Here is a 24,480-nt window from a genome sequence, read left to right as displayed (position 1 = left end):
GTCGGTAGAATACAACACAAGGGCATATACGACCAACGGTAGGACTTGAACTCGGGTGCATCATGGCCTTTATAAGGGCCTTGAGAGAGAGAGAGAGAGAGAGAGAGAAAGAGAGAGAGAACCTTAGGAGCAATGCTTAAATTCGATGGGCTTCGTGGGCCTTCAACGGTGCTTTAGGACCTATAAAGCATCTAATTGAAGCACCATCATAACTCAAAGAATGTGTGTAGAGCTGACGAGCGTGTAACTCAGTTGGTAGAACAGTTGCAACGGTTCCACTACGAGGATCCGGGTTTGGTGCCTAGGACTACACAATGAACGGTACACATCAGGCACAAATCCACTTCCCAACAAAAAAAAAGAATGCGTGTGTCTCATGTGTGTACATATCATAAGAGAGGTTTTTTGGGGTATATGTGCATTGTGTAGGGTGTGTGTTAAAAGTGATCTAATTTATACCATGAAGCTTAAAATAGATAGCTTATCGTAGTGTCTCATGTTGGGTTTCCTTTTTTGCTTTGAGTGGAATTTTATGTGATTTTGGTGTTTACGTTTTTTCCTCTATAAACTTTTTATAGTATTAAGCATTAATTAAGCTAATTATTCTTGGTTTTTATCGTATTAAGCATTGATTAATCTAATTAGTCTTGATTTGCATTAATTAGTTTAATCTTTGCACTTATCTTAATTTTTCAAAGAAAAAAAACTAAAAATCGTACAGAGTTACGGAGAGTTGCAGAGAAGCTTCCACACTGAGCTCTCTTTTTTGCTTATATCTCCTTTTACCACGGATCTAAAATTACCACGACGATGCTTGAGCTATTCCTAGCTTTAAATCACTGATTTCTAGTTCCTAAAATGCACGAATTAATCAGCAACTAGTTGCTAATTCTAATCAGCAACTAATCATTAATTTTTCCTCTTGAGGAGATCGATTTTTTTTTCATATAATTGCATTGATTTTCAGCTTAAGGGTTGGTGAATTTTGATTTGAGTTCAAAATTTTGAGTAAATAGTTGTCTGAAGATTATTTTGCATGTTTTGATTCCTTTGGTTTATAAGCTTTGCTTTGTTCTCTCTCTCTCTCTCTCTCTCTCTCTCTCTCTCTCTCTCTCTCTTTCCAATAGACGTTAATTAGCATTTGATTCTTACATTCAAAAAGCTGCTCAAATCAGCCCATTATTTTTTGCTTTGCAAAGTGGCTTATAGCTTCAAGAGAGAGAAATTAACATTAGGAGAGTTATTTGGGATTTCATTTACATTGACCTTCTCATTTTATAAAATCTAATGTACTTGTGGGATTAAATTGGGCATTGAGAGAAGTTAAAAATCAACGAGAAAGTTCTTAATTGCTGAATTTTATTTGGGATTTCATTTACATTTACATTGATCTTCTCATTTTGGGAAAGCTAAGTTACTTGTGGGATCAAGAGAAAAGCTGAAAATCAATGAGAAAATTCCTAATGGCTGATTTTTTATGTGTTTTGATCTCATTTGAACTCACTAATAGTGGGTTGTAAGATTTTTACAGGCCTGTTTACTGAGCATCAAAACTGGTCACATCTTGAGTGAGAAGGATAATTGTGCAATGAAGTATCTTATATCCATGACTCAAAGTGGATGCATTTTTAGCTCAGAAATCTGTGACATCTTACTCAGCCATCCATCTCCGTGTATGTGTGCATGATGGTTTTACTTTCATACACACTTGGTGTTTTATGTAATGTGTTTTCTAGTTATGCCTTTAGGAGCTTGTGGGCCCATTCTAGCATGTCTTATTTTGGTGTTTGGACTATGGGATTCATTTGAGATCATAAGGACAAGGTGAATCATCCCAAAAGAGCTTATAGATTGAAGTGGAATCTTTGGAAGAAGAGCATTACATGCAATTTGAGCTAGTGCAAGCAATCTATACAAGAACTAGTTGACTAATCTATCCTAACAAAGTGGTAAGAAAATGTCAAATCTTTATCTCGCTCTTTCATACATGGCATACAACACTTCTAGACATGCATTAGTCATCAATGCATGCATGCATGAGAGATTTGGGTAAGTGTTACATTACTCTTGGATAGTTCACTTTTATTCTTTTTGGAGTCCTTTATCTAGATCTTGTTTTTGATAGAGCTAGTTTTATATTAGGACCTTGCTAAGGGCTATTATCCCTTATTGGGTTGGATCTTTAAAGTTTGGGAGGTTTATTGAAGCTTTCATGAAAGTAAAGTGCATCCAAAGCAAGCAACCCTGTACAATCCAAAAGGGGGCATTCACAACATCCATGGGATCTACTCTGCTTACATTTGGATTCCAAGTAAGAGCCTTATTTGTTAAGTACATTTTGGTTGGCATTTTTTGGGCTCTTCTTGCATTAATTTGTGCATGTTTTCTTTCTCTAAAGTTCAGCTTAGGCTTGGTTTAATACACTTTGCATCAACCTCTTTCGGGCCAACAATATTAGTAAGCATATAAATGATTATTTGACATCTGCATCATAACTTAGTTGTTGAAAATGAGTACACTAGCATATCGGTTGTATTATCTTGTTTGATGATCTCAAAAGCTAGAGTCTTCGTACTTGGCTGAAATTTTGAGAAGTTTTCAAGGATTTTCACCCTCCTTCAAAGGCTTTCCACAATTGGCTCTAGAGTGTTAGCTTAGGAAATTACCCTTAATTTTATTAGTCACTTATGACTTGTTCATCTATACCTTAGGTAAGGGGTAGCTTAGGAATGAGACCCAAATATTTAAGATGAATGGTAGGTGATGCTTTGTTCCTTAATTCATAATGCACTAAGCACTCAGATTATGATCATGATTATCATTAGAGATAAAGAGAATAAATACACCTATGTGTATTTCATCTTTACAATTCTATGTAGTCTTGTGAGTGTTGTAGCATTTAGTAGTCTATATATCACATAATCTTAAATGTCTAATGATGGTTTATATGCAATTATTTTAATGTTTAACTTATCTGCCAACACTTTTAGCGATCTTGCTCTTGCCAATCGATTACTCAAATATGCTCTGGTTGACGTTTTGAGAATCGTGTCCACTACATGGATTGGTTGGATCATCTTTCTATGCTAGTCAAGTGGTGGATTGTTCATTGTCTCCTAGGTCATGCTTTGGTATGCCTTTGTTCCTGATTACCCTAATGGCATGCATCGTTTCATCTTACATGTAGATGTGTTTTCCTTGTATTATGAGGTTTCACCCATTTTGCACGTATCGATCTTTGGTGTATGTTTGAGCACTTAGAAGTCGTCACATTTTGTGGGTGTTCCTCATTGGGTATCCTGAAACAAATTCCATTTTTTGAATTCAAACCTTTTATCTTGCTAATGTGTGCCTTTTTTAATCAGCACTCAATTTAACATGGAGGACTTGCTCATGTGAGGCTTTTTCAATCAGCACTCAATTTGACATGGAGGACTTGCTTCTTTTGGAGGAAAAGTGCATTCTTATTAGGCCATCATCCACTATTTTATTGTTCCTCTATGATGGACTAGGATTAACGTTATGGTGCTCACAAAGGGCATCATAGTCATGCCACACTAGCATCATAGTTGTGCCACACAAGAGCAGACGATTCACATTGGGAGCTAGTGTTGAGAAGCACATTGCATTTGTGCAATTCTAAATTGGAAGGGTGAAATGTGTGGGGAGATATTTGAGTGAGTTCTGTGTGTTGACATTACAAGTGGAGATAAGTGTGTGTATGTGTGTGTGTGTGTTTTGACATTGCAAGTGGAGATAAGTGTGTGTATGTGTGTGTGTGTGTGTTGACATTGCAAGTGGAGATAAGTGTCCTTAAAGTGAAGGTGATGGATATATATATTAGAAGCCTCACACATTGTATTTAATCAATATGCAATAGAAGAGCCTTGTTGAGTGTGCACTCTCTAGTCTCTCTCTATCTAGCTATGGATTTCTTAGTGTGGTATAATCCACCTTAGTGTTATGCTTAATCTATTGCACAACATTAAATCCGTATTAGGAAACTTTAATATGGTATCAGAGCTAGGGTGGGTTCTTAATCATGGTTCTATCTATGGATATATGATTATATGTATTTACCTTATTGATTTGTGGGTTTGATTAAGCATATGTTTATTTAGGCTATTTCCATTAAGGAAAAATCTATGCACACTCATTATATCACTTAGATTTCATTGAGAGAGATATGAAGCTGCTGATTAAAGTCGAGTGGAAGTCTCAAGTAGAGATTTTGCAACATGGAGGTTGCAAGCACACTCATTATATCACTTAGATTGCATTGAGAGAGGTATGAAGCTGCTAATTGAAGTCTCAAGTAGAGATTTTGCAACATGGAGGTTGTAGGGATGCTGCTAATGTGGGATGCAAGTGGAGGCATTGTGTCATGGAGTGCATTGGCATCATCAAACAAGCTGCCAAAAAGGTTACAAGCAAGGTATTTTGTGATTTTGCCTCAGATTTGGTGTTCGAGCATTGAAGAAATGCTCAATTTGAAAAGGGTTTCTATGTGAATGGGATTTGTGGATCCCATGGCTCTTGCATATGGCCATGACCATGTGAAGGTGTATACTTGGTGAGGTTTGCAATCCATGTTGGGCTCGTCGGGAAGGCGATGCTCATGGATATACTCACAAAGGTGGGCATTGCAATGTGGAAGTTGAACACTTTTGCATAGTTTCACACCTTGGTTTCTTGTGGAAAACTACCTTGGAGCAACCTTAGAGCTTGATTAAAAGCTAGCAATAGCCAAGTCATTGGCTACGTTGGAACCTCATGAAGGAAGTTTTCGAGGTAAAACTGCCAACCACGAGTTAGTGCAATAGAGGTATTGCGCTTGAGATTCCCAAGGTCATGGGTTCAACCCCTCACTATGCAAGTGGCATGCATGGGGGTGTGTGTTGTGTTGTACTTTCTAATTCCACCTATTTTTAAAAAAAAAGTAAAACAAAATAGTCGATGAGCTTCAAAAATAGTCGATGAGCTTAAAAAAAGAATGAGCTGCAAAAGACAGCACATTACATAAGAGAAGATAACAAGGGCTACGTAATGCCCATGAGACATTGAAGAGAACACTGGGGTTCATGCTCTGATAGGGTTTGCAAAGATTATAAAGCGATCTACAGATCAAACATAGAGTACTTTGAGTTTAATGCAGAGTAGTGATTAGAGGGCGATTTATAGCTATGGCGCCAATAGAACTTGAGCCTTGGCCTGATGAAGGAGATGATCACATGATCGTGGGTTCAATGCTACTGCAGGTTACATGTTTTGTGTGCAATTCAAAAGCTTCAAGAGAGAAAATGCCAAAGGTGAGGGATGTAGAGTGTGGTTGCAGATTTTAATTTGTTTAATTAGAGAGAAGGCCAATTGGCCTTATAAGAGTGGGTTCACACACACATCAAAAATCATATTCACATGCATTAAAATATGTAAGCACCCTAAAAACTTGTTCATGATGCAAGCTCTCTACTTGGCTATGGCCAAAAGGATTGTAAAATATTTCATCCACTTTATGAGGGTTTATCCGCCAGAGCTACATGGGAGCTCAAAAGGACATATGTTGCACTTGTATGTCCAAACAATCAGGTTCAAGATTGTTGTGAGTGACAATGATTTGGTTTGTCACATGGGTATGTGTTAACCGACTCAAAGTGACATCTGTTGAATTCTAAACATGTGCGACACATACATGACAAAACTAGGTGTGTCTAGCCACATGAGTCCTCCCAATTTATCATTGAGGGGAAGTGTTGAGAAACACATTGCATTTGTGCAATTCTAAATTGGAAGGTGAAATATGTGGGGAGACATATGAGTGAGTTGTGTGTGTTGAAATTACAAGTGGAGATAAGTGTGTGTGTGTATGTGTATTGACATTGCAAGTGCAGATAAGTGTGCCCCATGGGGGCACAAATGTAAAGTGAAGGTGAGGGATATCTATATTAGAAGCCTCACATATTATAAATCAATATTAGAAGCCTCACATATTATAAATCAATATTAGAAGCCTCACATATTATAAATCAATATGAAATAGAAGAGCTTTGTTGAGTGTGCACTCTCTAGTCTCTCTCTCTCTCTCTCTCTCTAGCTATGGCTTTCTTAGTGTGGTATGATCCACCTTAGTGTTATGCTTAATCTATTACACAACACCATGATTAACCCCATATTAGGAAACTTTAACATCTAGGTCCGGAGAGTCAATGGGAGGATACACCTATGGGAGAGGAATATCCGACTACAAAAGAGGATTATGAGCTAATAGAAGAGGAGGATGAGCCGTCAGAAGACAATGTCTCAAGAAATACAATTTGCGACCATATAGAGGACAATTTTCCTCAGTTGGAGCCACCCTTAATTGACTCACATGAAGTTGGGAATCTTTTGATTTCTAGACTTTTGTTTAGTGGATTAGGAGCAAATCTTCCTTTGACATGTCATCCGGCAGTTCTAGGCTTAGTTGGTCTTCCAGATATTTTGGGATTTGTTAGTGTTTTGATGACTTCAGGTCCATTTGGCCTTGTAAGAGCATCATTGTCTCAATACTTATCAGTCATGGCTCCACATGAATCCCTCAAATACACAAAGTTTCATGGAGGAGGATACACGTGGCAAATTTTGAGAATATATAGCTGACTAATGACATACATTCGTCGATGGTTCTCACAGTTCAAAAGTGTAATGCATTCAGTGGCACAGGTGAGACCAACTGACATGCGTAGTATGGCCCTAATCACTTTCCCACTTATGTAGTCATGCGTGATGCATTTTTGCACTAGTTTTGAAATGATAAGGCATCATAAGTGCTTTAAAAATTATGCCTCTTGGAACAAAAAAGCTTATTGATAGGACAATTATGTAGCCAAATTTTGTACCGTACACAGAGTCATGAGGATCTTGTAGATTGGCCAACTGAGGTGCATATGGGAGAGTGATTTGTCCATGGGTTGTAAAAAAAAAAATCAAAGCTCATAGTGGCATTCGTTGATCTCACAATCAATGGATTTGATGGGTTGAAGATATAGATGAGTGTCCCAAATTCAAGGACAAAGAGGGAGGTGAGGGTTGTCCGTTTGTCCTCTCCATGGAAAAGGACTCAATTGGCTGGAGGATGATGAGGAAGAAAAAAATCTAAGAGAGAATCCGGATCTAGTTTCTCTACTTGATGTGGATGATCTTGATAAAAAATTGTCCCAATATGATCTATATGATCTATATGTTATGTCAATGCAACCAATTATTGTATTACCAATTGTAGATTAAGCATTGGAAAATCTTAGGGATATGGTTAAGTAGGGCAACCAATTATTGTATTACCAATTGTAGATTAAGCATTGGAAAATCTTAGGGATATGGTTAAGTAGGGTTTTCAAGAAAAAGAGGAAGTTGTTGCGCAAAAGAATCACATGAGAGGGACATTTATAAAAGTGGTTGGGTTTAAGAGGATGAACTTTATAAATGAACCTTGGAGGTGAACTTATAGATGAATGGAGGTAGAAATCACAAGAATCATTATCTGCATATAAGGATATACTCACCTAGAGCGGGGATCTTTTTTTTCGAGCTTTGACTTGCAAGATTTTTTTTAAAAAATGCGAGCTTTTTGGAGTTCCTCCTAAAGCATTTCCCAAAACTCTCTCTCTCTCTCTCTCTCTCTCTCTCTCTCTCTCTCTTTGTTTCTTTATACTACACGTTGGTAGGCGTTTTTGAGTCAATAAATGGGCATTAGAAACCCCCCTAATAGAGAGGTGTGGCAATAAATATTGGGCATAGGTGGATGAGAAAGGGCCCACGGTTGACATCATGGACACAAAAAAGCATAACCATCCATGAAAGCAACAAAACCATAGTAAATGTTATAAATAGGGCAAACATCCATGAAATGTCATGAAGAGAGTGGTCCTCCGTAGATGACCTAAAACCAAAATGCTACATCATTGTTGACATGTAGACAGAGAGAGACAAGATTCGCTCCCAACAATAGATAGATTATCATTATACATAGGTATATATAGGTGAGCTCCAGTAGGATGATGTCAACCATATATATAGTGCTAACACCCCCACTCACACTAGGGTCTCTAGCTTCAGGTGAAATAACCCTTGGGGAGTACACAATGGAAAAACCTGAGCCCCTATACATACCCCCATGGCAAAACATAAATATACATAAAGTTTGACTAGGTGTGCTATGCACTGTTGGGGTCTATGCTATATGATACATACAATGGTGATCATAGATCATGTGCATGTCAAACATGTGGTTGTGTGTCAGGTTCAGAGTGAAGGTCTCACAAAAGTGCATCATAGACATTTACATCATGCTCGATGCATAAACAATGCCTCTGCAGTGACTGTGACATTCTACCCATCCCACCATAACTTGCAAACAAATCAATGAGGCTATGACCAAGATTTGTGAATGTAGTGATAAGCCACCTATAAAGACAAAGTTTTTTCTTACCAAATGAAAGCATGCATGGATGGATAAAGTATGAGAAAAAGCATGCATGGATAAATCATGAGTAATTAGTCTCACACCAGTAGAATAGATTTGTTCCCTCAGCCCCCCCTATATTCGTGCCACCTTGGTCCTTGGAAATATAAGATGCCTACTTTCCATTAGCACATCACTAGTTGCTGGAACGCTCTTGGGATCCACTTGAGCACCATGAACATGATGCATGGCCGGCATGGGGCAATCGTCTCTAGAGAACACCCCCAATGTCAAATTAAATACCTAAAATGGAGCTTATACTCATTAGCATGTATTTGATGGACATCCTACCCTCCCGCCATACCTAACATAACCATAAAGGCTACTCTTACCCTCCCACCATGTCGAACATAATCGTGGTCACACAACAAAGTATTTGTGCACCACAATGCCAACCCATTCTTGGTTGCACTATCATGAACAAGTGGAAAATGGGCTGCCAAGCAACAAGAAACAAACCAAACCTGATCCTCAAAACAAAGCTGGCTGTAAACTTTGCTACACCCTGCACCAGCTCATTAGAGAACTTGTTCCAAGGGGGAAATTCTTCTAAATCTACAAGCTCCACCTACAAGCTAGTTGGAAAGTCTACCCAAACCAAGCTCACCACTTCTATGCAAGAGTCACCACCATGAGAGAGAGAGATGGTGTATTTATATTTTCCAACCACTCTTCAATCCTAAATCATGAGAACATGCTTACAAAGGTTTGATGTGGCAATTATTACTAATACAAACAAAAGTAAGTACACCCAACTATACATGTATATCTCGTTGTCTGGACCATCCACTAAGTTGACCACATTTGTAAGCATGGCAGTGATATATGTATAGAACTTGGGGCCTGTAATAGTAAGAAGAGAGTTTGTATATCTAGTTTGTGAAAGAATTATAGGGTTGCCTCTAATGGGAATCCAAAAAACTGAGTTTCTTACGCTACTCTACTCTACTCTACATTGTACTCACCAGTTTGCCGCAAGTTAGACTCTCCACCTAACCCTATGAATAGATCCAATGCTCTTTTTCTCTTGCTCTCCCTTTGCTAGTTGTCCCTTTATGGCTTGATTCTTCAACCTCTGTATTGTTAACAATGACAATAAATTGAACAAAACACAAGTATATGGTCTGAAAGAAACAAAAAATAAATTTGGTGCATAAGTGACCACCTGAAGTTCTCTTTCTTTGCATTGCTGAACCTTATTGCTCAATGGGTTCATACTCTCGTGAGGGAGTAGAAGCATGATGGATGTCTTCAAAATCTAATGAGGAATGTAGACGAGATTAAGCGCAAGACCCACCATAGATACAGAATGAGATTTAGTTAAGAGAGTCACTCATCACGGGCATAGAGCTCATTTTCGAATGAATGCCTCATTCCTAGTGGATAGTCTAACCACCAAGGGGAATACATTCATCTCCCACCTCAAAACATCACGCTCCCAAAAGCATTGAGGATTCCCACTATTGGGGTTAGCCCATAATCGCGGATTTGTGGAGGGCACGAATTTAATTTCAAGGCCATCAACAATGTACCCACCCACTTGGCATACATGTCAATTAGAGTGATGAATAAAGCAATGACCTAGAGCATGATGGAAAACTATAACACCCCTTACCTATACACAATCCTCTTAGCAGATAGTTGAATCTCTGGTTTCTTAGACGTATCACCCATGGGCTTCATATTGCTCACAATGTCAAGGAAGGCATCTTTCACATGGTTATCCCTTGCATCATTGAACCACTCCACAAAACCTTCGAGTACAAAAAAGCCTCTCATTTCAAGGTCTCTAATAAGACTTAGGCTCTCTTCGCACATGCGTTGCTAATATGTCTCCTCCTTGAGATAGGTTCACAATTTTGTGGAATCTCAAAACTTTCTAATGTAACCTTCATCTTTCACATTACTTTGAATCATCATGTACAAAATGGTAGCTTTCCTTCAACATCACAATGAACAAAAATAGACCATTGCATGTTGTTGGGAAAAAACATGACACAAATAGAAGCACCACATGTTAACCCTCCAATCTCACCTATCAAGCTCAAGTCTAGACTAAGCAAGGGTGAGTATCTTGTCCCTTGTCGACTGGACCAGTTTTTTTGATCTAGTCATATGCATAAATCAATTGGAAAAATGCATCACCATTGGTAGGGTTTTCAATCTGTATGCTTTGTATTGAAAGACATTCTCCACCCCTCTAACCTCTTTGGTATGAGAATGTGTGAAGTCCTCTAGTGTTGTACTTTCCCTATCCAACTTTGAAGTGGCCTTTTTCAATGCTTCAGAGAACTCTTCCTATGTAGAATGGAAATAAACATGAGTTGCGATAATGGAAGTGATAAAAACAATATCGATAAAGCATTTTACCTTCTAATCTAGTTGAGCAAGGACAATTGCTGGTGCATTGTACCATATAGTAGGGCCATGTCTATGCTTTACAACCATCTCAACTTCAACCCAATGCCTTTCCTCATCTATCAACTGCTCCAGCAAAACAGAGATGTCTTATCTGCCGAACCAAAATTCTGAAAGAGGAACACCTTGTGTGTAAATGATGGTGCCACATGGGCATGAGTAATCATGTACAAAATATTACAATATGAATACTTGTGTACGTGACGATCAATGAAAACTAAAGTGAAGACGCGTGTATGTGATGAGCAATATGAATACTTGTGTATGTGATGAGCAATATGAATACTTGTGTATGTGACGAGCAATAAAAACTAAAGTGATATTGAGGCACCTACTCATTAGTGGCTTTCAAAGCCAACAATAGTTCACCCTCTCTCCTTTTCTCCACGTCGATGAAGTGGCAAACAACCTTACGTACATCTCAGGTACATGCTCATAACCTAGAAACCTAACTCATTATAAGGACCAATCAAAGAGAATCAAAGTATTAAATTAACTCATTTAATGGGAAGCATTAACTTACAGTCTTGTATGCATTGTATCCATGCTTTGAGTCTGCGATTGCCATCCCAAACATAAAACTTACCACCCTTGAGATCCTACTAGTCTTCATTGAGTTGATAGCTAAACTCATCACTCAAGAAACACCATGTGGCTCCATCAACATTTGTAACTTTGGCATACTCTCTAGACCCTAGTTTTTGCAATGATACAATGAACGGAGATGCAATGAACTCCATTCAATAGGGTATATATATATATATATATATATATATATACATATTGATGTATTTTTTAGAAAATGAGAAAAAGGGTGTAAGGGGGTGTTAATGGGAGTATAAGACATGAGGTGGGTGTGGGTTTAATGAAGGTGTAAGAGGAGGATGGGTGAATTTATTAAAAATAAAGGGGGCAGAATTTTACAGGTCATGTGTGAGGGAAAGGGTTATTTTTATATATAACAAAACCAATAAAAAATCAAAGTTCCAGGTGGTTGTTTTATTTTTTGCAGGTTGGTGTTAATGTTGGTGGCCCTTTCTTTGAAGTATTTGCAAGTGATGATGGCCTTGTGCAAAACAAATTTGCTATATTCAACTGTCTTCAACTCACTCAATGCTCAAAGCTCTCTCTCACTCACTCACACCATCATTTCTTGTTGCCTCCTATGCGCTAGCCATGGGAGGGCATCAGTGTGTGCCAATTGCAACAAGTGGGCACCCTAGACTCAATGTCAATGATGTAGCACTCCTCCACCACACATGACATCGCATTTTCCTTGCTTTAAAGACCTCCCCTTTTGGCGGTGCTAAGAAACGGACACCACCTCTGCCTGTTGTTGGCATAGCTAAGCCATGCCTTTCTTTGGTTGTAGCGCTATGATCTGTCCCCTCTCCTTGTTTCTTTTCTTGCTTGCCTCCTCCATGCTGCAGTGATGTCACATCTTCAAGCGTGCATTTCTTTAAGCTTATGACTTTCAGTTTTAGGCTATTATTTGTTTCAATTGAAAACCTCCCTTGGGCATATTGTTTTTGAGCTTATGAATTTCAATTGAAACAAATAATATTTGTTTCAATTGAAAGTCATAAGCTCAAAATTTTTTTCCCAAGGGGTCAGCATCGACACGGCCTCCTTTGGGCACATTTTTGTTTCAATTGAAAGTCATAAGCACAAAAAACATGTGCCCAAGGAGGCCATGTTGGCGTGGCCTCCCTTGGGCACATTGTTTTTTTAAGGGGCTTGAAATTGAAAGTCATAAGCTCCACAAAAAAAAAATGAAGGGAGGCACAAATAAACTCCAAGAAAGAGGCTCCTCATGCTGGGTAGGTTCTTGATAGAATGAGAGGCATCCAAAGCCTTTGATGTAGGGGTGGTTTGCCTAGGTGTAAATGCTGACAGAGTGCCCAAGGCTTAATTATGTGCAAAAGAAAGCGGCATGGGAACTTCTGTCCTCATGAGTCATGGTGATGGAAGAACTTGATCTCTCCAAGGGTGGCTTGCTTGGGCTTAAATGCCGAAAGAGTTCCCAAGGCTTAATTACATACAAGAGAAAGTAGCACGCCAAATTCCGTCCTCTGAGTCATCATGAGGGAAGAACTCAACCTCTTTTAGGAGGGACCAGTCGCGACAGTCAGCTAGCTATATCCAATTATTATGAGCACTGCACAGGTAGCACATGTTGGAGTTATGCAATCAGACCATAAGTTGTAGACCATAAGTTGACTTTCAATTTCAGGCTATTATTTGCTTCAATTGCCCCTATAAAAAAAATGTGCCCAAGGGAGACCGTGTCAGGTGCGACCTTCCTTGGGCACATTTTTTGAGTTCCTATAGTGGTCATGGCCATAAGCTTAAAAAAATCCATAGTGTCGTAGCTTCCCCTATAGTGGTTATGGCCAAAAGCTAAAAAGAATGTGTCTAAGGGAGGTTGCACCAGTACGGTCTCCCTTGGGCACATTTCATTTTTTCTATACATTCAAACAAATGGACGACCGATATTTCTTTTCTACCAAGATAATTTTTTTAAATACACAAATAATACTATTTCATAAGAGCATTACATGAATTTGCATACATATTCACACAAGAATGTTACCTTGCCAAACATTTTGCAACAGCAACCCATGGCATACGTGCTCACATGTTGATGATGATTTCCCCCTACATCATGCTTATCTTGTGATTATTGCACTCCCAGAGAATACATCCCAAGAAGGTCACCAAATGAAACAAAGAATTATGACCCCCATGTGATGCCATGTGCTAAAAAAAAAAGGCCAAGGGAGGTCGCACAACCTCCCTTGGCCATTTGCTTTTGTTAGTTTATAGCTATCATCACCCTTATGTGTCATCATCCTCATCGTGGCTAGTGCTTTCTCTTCTTGGCATTGCTGTGAGAGTAGTGGTCATGGCCAAAAGATAAGGGCGCAACCTCTCTTGGGCGCATTGTTTTTGAGCTTTTGGCCATGACCAACACTTTCAGTCTATTATTAGTTTTCAGCTACCCCTATAGTGGTCATGGCTAGAAGCTAAACATCTTCAAACAAATGGATGACAAATATTTATTTTCTACCACACGTTAGGAACCTTTGAAAGCTTTCTCTTGAGCATTAAACCTCCTTGTCTCCTGAAGGTTATGTTGCTAATTTATCCACTATGGAGCTTAAAGATCCTCAGTAATATTGTGAGAGGCCTTCTATGAATCTCCCCCATTTGAATCTTTCAAACAATCAGTTGGCTACCCCTTTTCCACCATGGATCTCGATCTTCTCTAGCTTGTAGTGCTTGGATCTATCGATTTATAGTTTCTCAGGCCCCAGCCCATAGGAATGGAAAAATCTCATTGAGCTCAGCTTCATCTTTCTCTCAGGAAACTTGCCTTCCACTCAGGTCTATCTTCCCTTGCTTAGATACATAGATGGACTTTTAGAAGGCTCCTACAAGACCTCCAACTCAGCTCCGTGGGTCTCACCATCCAATAAGGCTTATGTGGCTTCATGATTGGAGCTTCAACACTAACCTCTCTCTCTCTCTCTCTCTCTCTCTCTCTCTCTCTCTCTCTCTCTCTCATGTAGGCGTGTGTATACATGTATAGACATATCTGTCCAAATAACTGTTTATTTGAGAGAACTAAATATGATAGTGAAGGCTTGAGAAGGTATTGTGGAATGGATGATGAGATGCCCCAAAGAGGACAACTTTTACAGATTTTTCCCTATGTTTTATGGTCGGAGGTTCCTCTTCTTGACAAGAATATGGATGAGAATAGAATATACATGGATAGGGATGAAGATATAATGTAGAAAACAAGGTTTTTAATTTGTTATACGAGTGTCTACTGATTCCCTAATGTAAGATTCTTCCTTATGCAAAACTCACTAGTCTCTTGCATTATAGGGTGTCAGAGGATATGACATACCTACACATATGATAAGTGCCATCTCAGGCTCTATCATAGCTTGTTCCGACCTTATGTTCTCAATTTCTTATTTGGAATATTACTTGTGGATTACCATGTCAATGAAGGGACTGATAGCAATAGTGGGAATTCCAAAGAGAACAACCAATTATGTGTATTAGCCAGACTATGCACTTGGGGATGTTTATCTTATTGATGAGCCCAAGTGTGTTGCTATTGTTGGAGACTACATTGCTGTTGGGAGGGATTTTTTAGGTGGGATGAAAAATCCACCATACACCAAGATTCATGAGAATATGTTCAAGTTAGAGAATAGGGTAGGATGTATGCTATGAAGGCGAGGTTCATGACTTAGGCAATAGATTTTGTGTTTTTGGACCTCCCTTTTGGAGGTGTTTTGGTAGCATATTGTTGTCATGCATCACTCTCCCTATGGTTACTATGAGAGTGGGGGATTTTGGATAGATTTAGTGTTGCCATGATTCATATGCTCTATGTTGAATGCAAACTTGTGACAATGTCATGGATTTGACCTTTTTTTGGGTTTAATTTGTAGTATGCTTCCTCTATGTTATTTGAGGAGCGTAGACATGGGATGGTATTGTCTATGTTTTTCTTGGAGAGCTCACCACTATTTGAGGCTCCTCTGCATATGCAACCTTTGGAGTCAATGGCCTACCATATTTTGCTAAAGGTGTCACGAGGTAGAGAGCCTACTTAGACGAGGTAGGGAGGAGTGACGTGGATGCTTGGAGAGGAGATTCACATTTATGGCTTGCTTTGTTGAGTTATTTTTCCACCTCCGCCGATGGTATTTTCCTAGAGTTGGGATGTGGTAGAACCCCTATTCTTGAGGCATGTTTGAAGACATGTTTCAATGGACATGGATGAGAGACTATTGTATTCATACGTGCAACCATTAGTACATGCTAGGAAGTAGGGAAAGGAAGTGGATGATAGCATCTCACATGTTGAGGATGATGAGATTCATAGACATGCAGGAGAAAACTTGTATGACTACTGAGCATCTACAACTTTCTCATACTTATAGTGACTAGTCATTTGTGTTTTTGATAGTAATGGTTTAGGATTCTTATGTTTTCTAATTTCTATGGTTTTAGTGCTAGTTTTGGATATGTATTCCTATGTTTTTGTTTGCTATGACTTTGGTTATGGATTTGAATGTTTTTGGACAACATAGCTATGTTGCTATTGAATGGACAACATAGCTATGTTGCTATAGTCTTGAATGTTTTTGGGTTCATTGAATGGACAACATAGCTATGTTGCTATAGTCTTGATGCTCTTTTCATATAAATTGTGTCCATATAGCAACATAGCTATATGGACAACATATAAATTGTGTCCATATAGCAACATAGCTATATGGACAACATAGCTATATGGACAACATAGCTATGTTGCTATAGTCTTGATGCTCTTTTCATATAAATTGTGTCCATATATGGATGCAAAAAGTTTGGAATTTTGTTGAAAAACAAAGGAGATTATTTTTTATATAGAACACATTACACTCAAGCATAAAATGTTATATTACTACTCACAGGGATAAGAGTTAATTATCAATTCCTTTGTTTGATTGATATTGATTCCATGGTTATGATAATGGTGATTATGTTGTTTATAATTATGATAATTGTGAATACTTCTTTTTAGCTCATAAAAACTTGTTTTTGTTTTTTCTTCCCTGTAAAGTTAAAGAGATGGCAAGATCCATGGTTGAAGATCCACAATTTGAGGTGGAGCATCGCCACAAACACCACTCATTTATTGATGATGAGTGTGGCTCTACATGATGGGTTGAGTTTCTAGATATTATCTTCCCTGGCTTTTTACACCCAATTTTGAGTTGTGAATCCATTTTGAGTTCCCTATTTTGTGTTGTGAAGGACACTTGATTAGTAAATATTTGCACTCCTATGACTCTCTTCTTCAAACTCACAATCAATATTTATGTGGTTTGGTGTCAATGTACTTATAAATGTACCAAAAGATATGTGTTGAAGTACAACCACTATGCACTCTTTTGTTCTATTTCTCCCTCAACCTCTATCTCTCACTCATTATTGATATGGTCTCTAATGTCAATCTACTTCATTATAGGAAGCCTTTTGCCATGCCCTGCTTGATTTTCAGGTTTTTTCAGAGAAAGTCACTTGGAGTATGGTAGAACTCTCATCTCCCGACCCTTCTATGGAGCTAAGTTTGTGCTCCTCCTCTTGTTCTAAAATTGGCTTTGGATGTCCAATTCCCTATTTTGGCTTATCTCATCTTGAGGATACACTATGTCAAGAGCTTTACTACTCCTCAGATTCTGTTCAAACTTCCCTTAGGTTTCTTGAATTAAACCTTTTGCTATTTCTATATGCTTACTCTCTTTTTTAGGATCAAGATATTCTCCCACGCCCTTTGGGCTTGCTAGACTTTCCAAGCCCTTTGATTGGGGACTCGGCTAGATCCTATCAACCCTATTTCTATTGTTCCCTTGTCTGAAGCATCCTGGATTAGGACCATTGAGTCACTCTTTCCCACCCTCTTTGGTCATCTTCTCCTACATTTTTTAGAGGTAGAAAGAAGCGAATGACTGGTGAACATCTGCCTTATCTTTATTCAATTGGTGGGCTTGGGCACAAGTTAGCACATTTAATGGGGCTATGATGCATCTTGGTTGTATACTAGAAGAGTCTTGTTGTGTGATTGGTAGAAGTTTTCACTTCCTCACTTGACTTGTATGGACAATCCTTGATTAGATGGTCTACTTCACGCTTTATTTATGTAAACGTTGGGAGCCATTAATGCTTATTGAGGAGCTTACTATTGTTGCTGAGAAAGAGAAACCATTTTATGTAAGCACTCTGCTACTCGATGAAGGTCCTTGATAACGATAACATTGAAATGGGAGCCTCTGAGTTGTTACATTCATGTATCTCCCCTTTCATTGGACAGAGGTTTAAAACACAAGCACTTGTTTTTCTCCTTGTATAATAGTGACTCTTTGACTAAAACCATTTTATGTAAGCACTCTGCTACTCGATGAATGTCCTTGTTGATAATGATAACATTGAAATGGGAGCCTCTAAGTTGTTACATTCATGTATCTCCCCTTTCATTGGACAGAGATTTAAAACACAAGCACTGGTTTTTCTCCTTGTATAATAGCGACTCTTTGACTAAAACTTGATTGTTGATAGAGGTAATCTTTGGTGGATGTGGAGTTGATAAGGGTGCGTCAAGTACCCTATACATTCCTCGGTGTAACCTTATCCTAGGGCATGGCTATGGGTCCAATATTATCATTATGGGGGATTTGTGGTGCTAGTAAATCTTGGGTTGTTCTAGCTAGTGATATTTGTGTTAGTAGTTGTCCACCATATCTACACATAGTCTAAGATGTCTCATGGTTTCCCAAACGTCTATAATAGAGAAAGGGTCTAGGTCATAGATGTTCAAATTCAGAGTTTGTATGGTTCTATCTACATATTGAACATGCAACTAAATCTCTTCTTGGATATAGGTTTGCATTGTTGGGAGGTTCCCTTACCTCCTTTGACCTTATTGAGAATGGCCAACATCAATTCCTTGACAATCATATTTTTTACATGCCTTTCCCTAGTGTCAAGTCATGCTGACTTGACACCCGAGACAGTGCAACCAAAGATGGAGTCTTGTTCTCTTTAGGTTGAGGTAATTCTAGCATGTTATCCTCAAATTCAATGGCCTCACGCATCCAATGTGGCTTGGTTTGACAAAAGCAGATAGTGATGAATTCTAGGGTCCTGTACTCCCTTTTGAAAGCATGGTAATAATGTTCATCACCGAGCCTCTCACAAAGCTTACACCAAGAGTTTGCAAGTTTAAGATGAGAGATATAATCTCTCATTGACTCTCTTGTTTTTTAATGATGTAGAGCTATGCCACTAGGCTCCACTTGTCATTGCTTCTACCAAATCTTGGCACACAAAGACATCTTAAGCCGAGAGAAATTGACCTTATCCTCTGGCTTAAAGCATCCTATAACATTGATGTTCCTTCCCACCTAATGTTAGGGAAAATGAATGGATATTTGTGAGCTCATCAATGTGTCCACATGTTTCACAAATGGACTCAAAGATTTCCATGTGTTGGATGGGATCCCCATCTCCATTGAAGATTTGCATCAAGTTTGCTATATGATACGGCTTCATGGGATTTTTCCTTGGGACATGTGTTTAATAAGTCCCCAATTCTCTTACCTTCCCCCTACTTATGCTAGCTACCATCCTTAACAAATCAGCTTGGGTAGTCATGGTTAAGACTAGGGCTAGCTCATAAGCTATATGATACGGCTTCATGGGATTTTTCCTTGGGACATGTGTTTAATAAGTCCCCAATTCTCTTACCTTCCCCCTACTTATGCTAATCAGCTTGGGTAGTCATGGTTAAGACTAGGGCTAGCTCATAAGCTAGTTTCATAAAGTCTATGTCACCCCCCTCTCTTCCCCTTCTTGTGTTGGCCTCTTGGTGAAATCCTTCTCTACCCAAGGTTGTGGGAAATGATAGAATTTATGCATTTATCGGTCCTCCTTCCCCCTAGAAATCTCTCTTACCCATGTATCAGCATTGAATGCATGTACATAAGAAAATCATGATTTTATTGATTTGTGTAAATTATTCCTTAGATTTTCCCCCGGTTGGGTAGTCATTTACCACTCATCCTTTGGTTCCCCTTGGATTGGCTCTAGGGGTTAAATCCCCTCTGCCCCCACCAGTGCTTATATTAGGGCTTGGGCTTGTGCCGCAGCCTCCAGTCTATCCATTTCTTGTGTGTTTGGGTCGTCTAGGGTGTGCAATCTTTCTAGGTGCCTTTATTCTGGTAGGGTCCTTCTAGCATCCAATTCATGTTTTCTTTGATTATAGATTTGCAATTGTTTTTTCCCTCCTTGAACTTCATTTCTATTTCCATCTCCTTACTCGTAGGGAAAAGGTCTCTCTAGTTTAAGCAATAGTCTCCATGTTCCTCTTAATCCTAGGAGTGTAAGAGATTAGCTTATGGTTATGGGTAAAGGTTTCCGTTGGCACACAACAGTCTATATAAGACGTGTTGTTGTGTAACTCCTCTTCCCATAGAGTTCACGTTTGAATCTTACTTATTGTGCAACCCTCATTAGCAGAGTGCACCTCTTGGTCCATATCTCACTGTATTCCAAATAGCCCTTTGGAAATGTTTAACAAGCCACCAGATATTATGGGGGAGCTTGAAAATCTCTCGTCAATAATTTTGTCTTCCTCCATGGACTCCTCAATACTAGTTTTGCTTGAAAATCTCTCCTCAATAATTTTGTCTTCCTCCATGGACTCCTCAATACTAGTTTTGTCTTCCTCCATGGACTCCTCAATACTAGTTTTGCTTGAATTGATACCTGGGGGATTCACTCTTAGAAAACTTATGATATCATGTGAGTGTACAAGAGGGTTTTTTTTTAAATGAGGCATAAGCTTATAAGGTAAGGGTAAGGCCATGTATTTAGGTGAATTCTAAATCTTAAATTTAAGTTAGGGGAAGGGGGCATTGGGGCAATACATTGCTTGCATGATGTAATAGACTTTTCATGTCTACTCCTAACCTTTCTACCATCATCTAGCTTGTGTTAAGGAAACCCTACACTAATCGTGTTGTGGGAAGTTTCCTATCCGTCGAGCTCGATCATGGCTTAAGAGCTCCACCGTAGCCACTCATCACCGCCGTCCTCCCGCACTCATTATGTCACACAGAGGCGGTTGCTCTCTAATCCAACGGGTGATGCAAGCTCTCTCGAAAGATCGTGTGGGATCTCCATGGTGTTAAAATTACAGCAGTGTGATGAGCTATGGTGGATCAAATGCTAGAATCAACATCATTAACAAAGAGATTAGATGATAATTAAGATGTGATTAGTAAGCAATTAATTGATAGCTTAATGTAGGCATGGATAAGATGTGATTAGTGAGCAATTAACTGATAGCTTAATGTAGGCATGGATAGTAAAAAACCAACAAATTCTCATTAGGCCAATGCCTCAATTTATAGAGTTTACATCCAAGCATCTAATCCCACTGATTTCTCCTTGATTCACTCCACCTCTTTTGTTTGATTCTCTCCACCTCTTTTGCTTGATTCTCTCCACATCTCCCAAAATATCTCCACACCTCCTAAATCTCCTCATGCTACCCTTTATTCTCTCCCAGTAGATTCTTCTCACCTTTTCACAGGTTCTCTCACATTTACAGATTCTCTTTTACAGCCTCTAGCCAAGGGCTTGCTCCCGCACACACCCTATTCACTTGTATATTTCAACACCTCCCCTCAAATGAATACTCCTAGCACACCTGGACCCTATACCAAGTTTCCCTCTTACTTGATAGTCCGCGACCAGTGCCTAGCACACCTCCCCTCAAGTGAAAAATCCTAGCACACCTGGACCCTATACCAAGTTTCCCTCTTGATAGTCCGCGACCAATGCCTCAAGTCCCTAAACTCATAGCCCTTGACACTCTCTCTCTCTCTGTATGTGTCCAAGGCTACTGCAAGTGCCCGTGACCTTGACTAAAGTGCTCACACATACATCTACCACATGGCCTACATCATCGGTGGCTCAGAGGTGGTTTTACTCTGTTGGGGCAGGTTACATTGGGTTGTGGGGTTTCTCTCTCTCTCTCTCTCTCTCTCTCTCAGATTTTCACATGGCTCCTCACTCTTTGGAGCCTCACGTCTTCTCGTGTCACATCAATCTTCTTGTCGTGGGGCAGCTTCTCTTCACGCGTCCATGTCTTCCTCTTCTTTCAGTCTTCTTGTTGTGTTCAATGCTTCCTCTAGCTCTTCTTCTTGGTGTGGATCCTCCTCTTGGAAAGAGATGTTCTTCTTCTTTCATGGCTGGGGCCATGAGCTTGTCAGTTTCTTGCTCCATGTGACCAACATGTTTAAATGTTTTGTTGACATTTCTTTTGGGCTTTTGATGTTTATTTTGTGTCATTATGCAATGCAAACCCAAATCTATGTGGGAGGTCTTACCTCTTGCCTTATTCTGAACAAGGGCAGTGTCTGATCCCATTTTTACACTGATGTAATGTGCCCAATACATAATGCATATAGCATTCATTCTTATGCACATTCCCAAATGCAACTCTAGCTATGAATAATCTTGAATTTGAGTGTGATTTGTAGGCATTAACCAAGGGTTAAATGTAAAATGATGATTATCATAAATTTATCAGCATAATTTTACCAGAAACTACATTAAATCAAGGGTAACCAATTTGTACAGAATGGTTGGAGTATCAAACCATCTCTGAATTGCAATCTAAAGTTATAAGGATCTGTATCAGATACCTAATGGTGGTTAATTTGAACCCTCAATTGCACCAAAATACAGTGATTAGCATTGATTAATCAATCTCTGAATTGCAATCTAAAGTTATAAGGATCTGTATCAGATACCTAATGGTGGTTAATTTGAACCCTCAATTGCACCAAAATACAGTGATTAGCATTGATTAATTTGAACCCTCAATTGCACCAAAATAAAGTGATTAGCATTGATTAATCAATCACTGATTAGCAAATTAATCCTGTGTCTTGTGTGCAGAAAACAGAGTATGCGGGGAGCCCAAATCTGAGGCTTTAGAGTTCAAATGAGCTAAAATGCTTTCAAGGCTATCAATAGAAATTAGTCTAGTAGAGGATTAAGCCAAGAAACACAAGATTTGACCAAACATTGAATGCTTAATCTCTGTTTTACCAAAGTCACCTGCAGATTTGATGAAGAGCTTCGATCTCACTGTAGACTTGATTAAATCAAATTCTGACTTCACCAGCTTGTAGAGTACCCTTGTTGAAAACCCCTAGGGCTAAGAGGAATTAGACCCATTGCAACTAGAGAAGAAGAGATATCATTTTTCCTTAGAAAAAATGGTGCCTACAGATTAGCAAAAATCGTGAGCTGTGGTAGGCTGTTTGCTGCGCTGATTCGCTTGGCTGGAGCACAAATGAGATAGCTTTGTATGTCTACAAGGGCTTGAGCTAATGTTGCTCTTGGAGGGAGATCAAGCCCCTCCACTGGCTAGGGGTACAGTGGGCTAGTTGAAAATAGCTCAAAAAGTAATTATTTCCTAATCAACTAATCCTAATTAGTTAGATAATGGGCTCATAAACTTGATGGATTCTAGGCTAGGCTCTGATACCATGTTAAAATTACAACAATGTGATGAGCTATGGTGGATACCCCAGGCTTTGTATGCGTTGTCTACTAGGATCATTGCTCCTGGTGGTGGTCACAGAGTCTTCAGCAAAGGGAGAGTTGGCCATGGGATATGAGTGCCATGTATATAAATTGACCTTAAGCGTTTGAGACTATTTGTGGAGGTAGACATGATGCAGGTCCCAGTCATGGATTAGTCGGGTTTGTCTCATGAAGGGTCGACCTAAGATGGCATCATAGGCGGCATTATGAAAGTCCATGACCACAAATGTGAGGTGGAATGCCATGTCACAGACTTTGACATTGAGGCACTAGGCCCAGGGGTTTTGTAGAGTTCTCGTCCGCAAGCTTGATCATCAATTTGGTGGGATCAAGGCGTGGTTGGCCCCAGTTTTCCCAACATGTTTGTGTGAGGATGCTTACACTAGCACCTCCATCCAAGATGCCTTTGACCACATGTATGTTATAGGAAATGGGCAATGTTGTGTTTGTGGCATCACCTTCAAAGTATTGTCCTAGTGTATTAACGGCGAATTGTGGTGAACCTTTGTGTTGTGGGCGGTGGTGATGGAGTAAGTCTGGATGATGGGGCTCAGACTCATCCGACAAATCTGGAGCTTCCTCCTTCACATAAGCCTGTAGTTTGTGTTCCATCCAATCCTAGAGGTCATTCCATAAATTTGGAGTACCTTTTAACAATGTTCCAATGGGAATGTGGATTTGGGAGGAAAGGAAGGCAAAGCGTCCGGCCAGGTTACATTGATGAGTAGGGGCTTCTTGAGGGGCGGGGCCTTGATCATAGGGTGGACCAACAATAGTATATGGAAGTTCAATTTGGTCCTTATTTGACAGGTGTGGAGGGAGAGAGGTGGTTGGAGTAGGAGGATCAAATACCTCAGCAAATTTGGTGTGTGAGATCCCTGTTCCCACCGCGCAACGGATTCGGGGTACTAGCAGCGGAAGTAGCACTTCTTGCGCGAGGCAGGGTCCCACACTCGGGGCCTCGTCCACGGATATCCGGACAAAAGACTAATCCGTCGGTTTTTCCAAAACCAGACCCGGAAAAACTTCCCTTATCCGGAAAACACGGGCGATTCCACCAGGATAATTTTTACTCTAACGTAGTCAAAACCCTTACTGATCAAACAGATCCGACTGCATCTATAAAGATACTTGGTCAGATCAAGGAAGAAACTTGCACTTGGATCATTGGGATCAACGCTTTTTTCCCCACCAAGGAGGCACAGCCGTTGATTCCTATCCATAGAACAATTACTATCCGGGATTTACTTTATCTATCGTAATAACAGAAATTGAGTCTCGATTTATGGATCCATCAGTCCAGCCTAACCCCATCCGATCCCATGGGTTAGCCAACCGCCCAACCACTGTAGTGATGGGATCCAATTTGGAAT

General features: G+C 39.5%; 1 long non-coding RNA gene across 1 annotated transcript; it reads right to left on the bottom strand.

Annotated features, from left to right (window-relative positions):
• Window positions 1-9,149: 9,149 nt before the first annotated feature.
• LOC147605757 (uncharacterized) lies at window positions 9,150-11,661 on the bottom strand. Its single transcript, XR_015265109.1, has 3 exons — window positions 11,439-11,661; window positions 11,251-11,355; window positions 9,150-11,025 (listed from the first exon to the last, which is right to left on the bottom strand). It is a non-coding gene; the product is annotated as an uncharacterized LOC147605757 (long non-coding RNA).
• Between the last annotated feature and the right edge of the window lie 12,819 nt (window positions 11,662-24,480).

This window comes from Cibotium barometz, chromosome 59 (genome assembly GCF_041138505.1).
Source record: "Cibotium barometz isolate CiBa-2024 chromosome 59, ASM4113850v1, whole genome shotgun sequence".
NCBI classification, from domain to species: Eukaryota; Viridiplantae; Streptophyta; class Polypodiopsida; order Cyatheales; family Cibotiaceae; genus Cibotium; species Cibotium barometz.
The sequence above is the reverse complement of the archived record's forward strand: the minus strand, read 5'-3'. Positions and strand labels throughout refer to the sequence as shown.